Consider the following 6,678-nt stretch of genomic DNA (forward strand, 5'->3'; position numbering starts at 1 on the left):
ACTACTCTTTCATCAAAGTTGTTCTAAAATAAACAAAATACCCGTTCTTAGCTTAGGACAACTTTGATTAACTCTTTTTGATCCACTTCAAATGTTGACTACTATATACCATTCAAAAGCTCAGTATAATTTTTATAATTTTTCTATAAAAAATTATAGAAATTAATACATTTATTTAGCAAGGATGCTTTAAATTGATCAAAAGTGATGATACAAATGATTTCTATTTTAGATAAATGCTGTTCTTCTGAACTTTGCATTCATCAAAAAAAAACCTGAAAAAATTCAACTCAGCTGTTTTTAACATAATAATAATAAATGTTTTTTTTCTTGTTTGCTTGTTTGTTTTGCAGGAGCAAATCAGAATTGTAGAATGATTTCTGAAGGATCGTGTGACTGGAGTAATGATGCTAAAAATTCTGCTTTGAAATCACAGGAATAAATTATATTTCAAAATATATTCAAATAGAAAACATTATTATAAATAGTAAAATATTTCTAAATTTTAGCTGTACTTTGGATCAAATAAATGCAGGCTTGCTTATAAAAAAACTACACTTTTGCCTGGAAGACCTGTTGTTTCATGTCAAGACAGTTTTGCTATTGTGATATCACGATATTGATTATATCGTTACATCCCTAATATTCATAGTATACAATGCCAGGTTTATTAGAAAGATAATTACTAAATTACATGTTGTATTTAACAACACCCAGGCAAGTCACCATTATTTCTATAACTCTTCTGATTCACAGTGACAAGTGAGAAAAAAACAGAATCAATGATGTAAACTTAAACTCTAAAAAGACAATAGTGTGATTATTCATCTTAAATTGTAATTTAAAGGTGAATAACATGCAGCAGTCCTGCCCAATGATAGCAATGCAAATGGTTCATATTGAGTTCATATGTGCACACCATCATCATCTCTGTTCCTTCACTCTCATTGATCGTTGAGCTCAGGAATTCTCCGGTAAACCCTTGGCTGTGCTCTGTTGGCGTCTGTGGTCTGTGCCCCCACCCCAAGGTGTCTGGGACGGGGCGGATCTGTAACCCAATACTGTGCTCTGACAAAAAAAAAAAAAATCTAGAAAAAAGAAAAATCCAGGACAAGCAGACCAAATAGTGGACTTAGTAAGAAGTCTCTTATGCTCATCAAGGCTCCATTTATTTGATCAAAAATACAGAAAAAAACTGTAATATTGCAAAATGTTTTTACAATATAAAATGTTTTTATATATATATTTTAAAATATAATTTATTCCTGTGATGCAAAGCTGAATTTTCATCAGCTATTACTCCAGTCTTAAGTGCCACATGATCCTTTAGAAATAATTCTAATTATCAGGTTTGGAATCAATTCTTTAATGAATAACAAGTTAAAAATACAGCATTTACTCAAAATATAAATCTTCTCTAATGATGTAAATCTATGCTATCACTTTTTATTAATTTAACACATCCTTGGTGAATAAAAGTATTAATTTCTTTCAAAAAAAGAAGGAATAAAAATGTACTGACCCCAAACTTTTAAACAGTAGTGTATATTGTTAGAAAACCTGTCTATTTTAAATAAATGATGATGTTTTTAACCTTTTATTGATCAAAGAATCCTGAAAAAATCAGCCTATTAGAATGATTTCTGAAGGATCATGTGACACTGAAGACTGGAGTAGTGATGCTGAAAATGTAGCTTTGTATCACAGGAATAAATTACATTTTAAAATATATTCACATAGAAAACAGTTATTTTGAATTGAAATAATATTTCACAATATTACAGTTTTTTCAGTATTTTTGGGCAAATGAACACAGCCTTCATGAGCATAAGAAACTTTTTTTGAAAAAAAAAAAAAAAAAACCCAATCCCAAACTTTTGAGCAGTAGTGTATATAAGCAGACACACTATAGATTCTAGAATATAACAAGGTTAGGATATTATGTATTTTGTGGTCTCTGTTTGGTTCATAACTATCTGTAAAGTAAATTAAAACCAGCAAGGAGAAACCACAACCCAGAAAAGTGCTTCTGAAAGCACTAAAACCATTACTTATATACATGCATCTGCTGCTCACAGCTTGCAAACGATGACTGACAGCTGTAAAGTGGAAGTTAATCAAACGTGTAAACATAAATGCAACCCAGCTCTGTGCGCCGGAGGGAATCTTTCTACAGACAATCAGATCATTTCTGAGGCATCACTGCCTGTTGCTACAGCGACGCTTGAGGTCATCACTAAAATAGCGCATTGAGCAGATGAAACGCTCGATCACATTCACGGCCTGCTCTGAGGCGCTTCACCGTTACTACGGTGAGGTAAACAGTACACACTCACTCCGCGGTGCTGTTGAATGAGACACGGGTCTATAAAAGTCACAAGCTGTGTGATGTCAGCATACTAATTAGGGCACTTGAGGATCTCAAGTGAGTGAACTGGAAACTGCCCTTAAGATACGCACACATACACGTGCGCTCGCAAACACACATAAAAGACACTTCAGTGAATCACATGCCATCACAAAACACACCGCAGAACTTTGCTTTTCTGTTGCTACAGAAACTGGCAGACAATACACACAACCAGGGAAACCTCTGAAAAATGAGCAAAACACACAGAGAAAAGATCACAGACGACCACCGCTGCAAACTTCAAACACTATACTCAGTTACATTATACACTGCCATCTATCTATCTATATCTATATAACAGTAAATGGAGCTAGCTAGATAGATTGATAGATGGATGGTCCCCTAGATATCCATCCATCCATCCATCAAGGATTTTATCTATTCATCTTACTTTTGTTCTATCCATCTAATCCGTCTGTCCATCTATCCATCATCTATCATTCTATCATCTATCCAACCATCCATCATTCTGATTCTATTTATCCATCCATTCATCCATCGTTCTATGATTCTGTTCTTTCATCCATCCATCATTCTGTAATTCTATTTATTCATCCATTCATCCATCATTCTGTGACTATTCATCTATCCATCCATCCATTGTTCTGTTATTCTTTTCATCCATCCATCCATCCATTGTTCTATGACTCTATTCATCTATCCATCCATCGTTCTATGATTCTACTCATCCATACATCCATCCATCGTTCTGTTTCTATTCATCCATCGATCTATCCATCCATCATTCAATGATTCTATTTATCCATCCATCCATTGTTCTGATTCTATTTATCCATCCATTCATCCATCGTTCTATGATTCTGTTCTTTCATCCATCCATCATTCTGTAATTCTATTTATTCATCCATCCATCATTCTGTGACTATTCATCTATCCATCCATCCATTGTTCTGTTATTCTTTTCATTCATCCATCCATCCAGCCATCGTTGTTATTCTTTTCATCCATCCATCCATCCATTGTTCTATGACTCTATTCATCTATCCATCCAATGTTCTATGATTCTACTCATCCATCCATCGTTCTGTTTCTATTCATCCATCGATCTATCCATCCATCATTCAATGATTCTATTTATTCATCCATCCATTATTCTGATTCTCTTTATCCATCCATCATTCAATGATTATGTTCTTTCATCCATCCATCGTTCTGATTCTATTCATTCATCCATTTATCATTCTGTCATCCATCTAACCATCTCTCTGTTGTTCTATTGTTCAGTGCATTCATCTAATCCATCCATCCATCATTGTTATTTAATCTATCCATCTATCCATCCAAACTTTCTAAGACTATATTCATCTGTTCATCCATCGTTCTATGATTCTGCTCATCCATCCGTCTATCCATCTGTCCATCATTCTGTGATTCTATTCATCCATAGATCTATCCATCCATCATTCTATTTCATGATTTCTATTCCATGCATCCATTGCTCTGATTCTATTTATCATCCATCTATTCATCCATCATTCTAGGATTCTTTTCTTTCATCCATCCATCGTTCTGTGATTCTATTCATCCATCCTTTCATCGTTCTGATTCTATCCATCCAGCATTTTATCTATTTATCTATCCATCTATTTATCATTCTATCCATCTAATCCATCCATCTTTCTATGTCCCTATCCATCTATCCATCCACCATTCTATGATTCTATTTCATGATTTCTATTTCATCCATCCATTGTTCTGATTCTATTTATTATCCATCTATTCATCCATCGTTGTAGGATTCTTTTCTTCATCCATCAATCGTTCTGTGATTCTATTTATTCATCCATCCATCCATCATTCTGATTCTATCCATCCAGCATTTTATCTATTTATCTATCCATCTATTTATCATTCTATCCATCTAATCCATCCATCTTTCTATGTCTCTATCCATCTATCTATCCATCATTTTATGATTCTATTCATCCATCCATCCACATGTCGTTCTATGATTTTATTTATCCATCTGTCCATCGTTCTGATTCTATTCATCCGTCCGTCCGTCCGTCCGTCCGTCCGTCCATCCATCCATCCATCCATCCATCCATCCATCCATCCATCCATCCATCCATCCATCATTCTATGACTCTATACATCCATCATTTTATACATCCATCCGTCCATCGTTCTGATTCTATTCATCCATCCATCTATTCATCATTCTATCTTTCTATTAATCTATCCATCTATCTATTGTTCTATCCATTGATTATTTTATCTATCAGTTGATCCATCCATCTGTTACTCTGTCATCTAATTCATCCATTCATCTATCTGCTGTTCTATTCATATATCTATTTCATCTATCGCTCTGTTGTAACCCAATAACCTGCTAACCTTCCATACGGTCAGATATGTGAAGCTGCCGCTGGTCACTGTATTCCCTCTATCTTTCTCTCTCTCTCTGTCTGTGTGTATCTGGACTGACGCTGATTGAACGCTGTTCCTAAAGTGCTGGTGTGTGAATCACACTGCTGCTGCTGCAGAGCTCTGCAGGTCAATGGAGTTCATCTGCCTCATCAGCCAATCACAGCACAGCACAGCGCATCACTTCCTGCTGGATGCGGGGTGGCATTAGCAGTGATGCAGAGGACAGAAGGACACAATCTGACCACAATAGACAGTCTGGACATTTGTATAGCATGAACAGAGTCTTCCTGTCATTAGAATATATAATTTTAGCTCATTAATATTTCAAAATATGAATACAGCATTTCAAATTTCCACATAATAATTATGTTAAACAGATCTGATATGAAAAGACATGCAGATCATATTTCAGATATATGATATGTATCAGTATTCATTTTACATTTATATTAAGCTTTATTTTCCCCCCACAGGCAGAAACTGCAGAGTTGCAGCAGCCAAACGGATCAAGGTATTATTCATCATATGAGGTATTTAATTTCCAAAATTAGAGCTTTGTGGCTTTTAGTCCAGCATTAAGTAGTTAAACTGTTTTCAACATTAATAATAATCAGAAATGTTTAAGCATGCTTAAGCAGCAAATCAGCATATTAGAATGATTTCTAATGAATCATGTGACATAGAAGTTTGAAGTAATGATGCAAAAAAAATTCAGCTTTTAATCACAGGAATAAATTACATTTTACAATATATTAAAATAGACAACACTTGATTTAAATGATAATAATATTTCACAATTTTACAGAATTTTTGATCAAATAAATGCTCCCCTTATTGAGCAAAAAGACTTCTTTTATAAATCGAACATCTTTGCTTCTGACCATGAACTAAAAACACAGCAGTAGCAAGAAGCAGATGATGTTTTTGGCAGGCGTTTGTGTAAACTACAGGCTATTTAAAAACAAAATATGTTCCTTCTCATTGGTAAAGGAAAATCACTTTCACTTCAGAACAACTGGTGAGCGCTGATTTTAATCTGGTAAACACTGAACCTAATCTTAGCAATGACAACAAGAGGTCTAGTTGACTCCCCATAAGGACAGCTGGACCGGTTTACTGTTTGTTTGAGAAGCTAATATAGACCTTACAAGGACAGACATCAACAGATGAGAAAGTCAGCGCACACATATCTGGCTACTGATGACCACATGCCTTAGAAACTAGTGCCATCAGAGATGATTCAGTCAAAAGCTCACAGCTCTCTCCAAAAATATTTATGAATAAGATTAAAATGTATGCATTTTAACATAAACAAGTGAATAAATTTAAAGTGATGCATGTTTGGCAGTCATGAATAAATGAAACAGGTATGATTTTAGCACTGAAAAAATTAATGGCATAGTTTAATTATTATTTGCATCTAATTATATTATATTCTCAGAATGCATTTATCAGCATAAATCTGTTAATTGTGAAAAATGTGTTTAGTCAAAAAAAATGAATATGGTTAACAAGCAATATTCAAACAATGTTGGAACAAGATATTGAATATTAAATATTCAGTTAGTTATAATGTGAAATAATGCTTCTTAAATGTAGGCACACACACATATATAAAATTGTATTACAATTATTACAAAAAATATTTATTTATTTTTAGTGTTTTTGGGGTTTAGTCACGGATTTATGACTTTGTTAATACTACAAGTAAATGAAATTTCAAATAAATGTATTTTAATTGCATATAAAATTATATATAAATATATAATTCAGAAAATTCAGTTTTCCGGTTACTGGATTCTTTCTGGATCCTATTTTATTGTTTAATAAAATTTTAATAATCAGAAAGCATTGAATTAATTTAATTTATACAGTTG

At 33.6% G+C, this 6,678-nt stretch overlaps 1 protein-coding gene across 1 annotated transcript in view; it reads right to left on the reverse strand.

Annotated features, from left to right (window-relative positions):
- The window catches only part of iffo2b (intermediate filament family orphan 2b), a 48,203-nt gene that overhangs the window by 21,053 nt on the left and 20,472 nt on the right, over positions 1-6,678 (reverse strand). The gene's annotated exons all lie outside the window — the stretch shown is intronic.

Source organism: Garra rufa, chromosome 20 (assembly GCF_049309525.1).
Source record: "Garra rufa chromosome 20, GarRuf1.0, whole genome shotgun sequence".
NCBI classification, from domain to species: domain Eukaryota; kingdom Metazoa; phylum Chordata; class Actinopteri; order Cypriniformes; family Cyprinidae; genus Garra; species Garra rufa.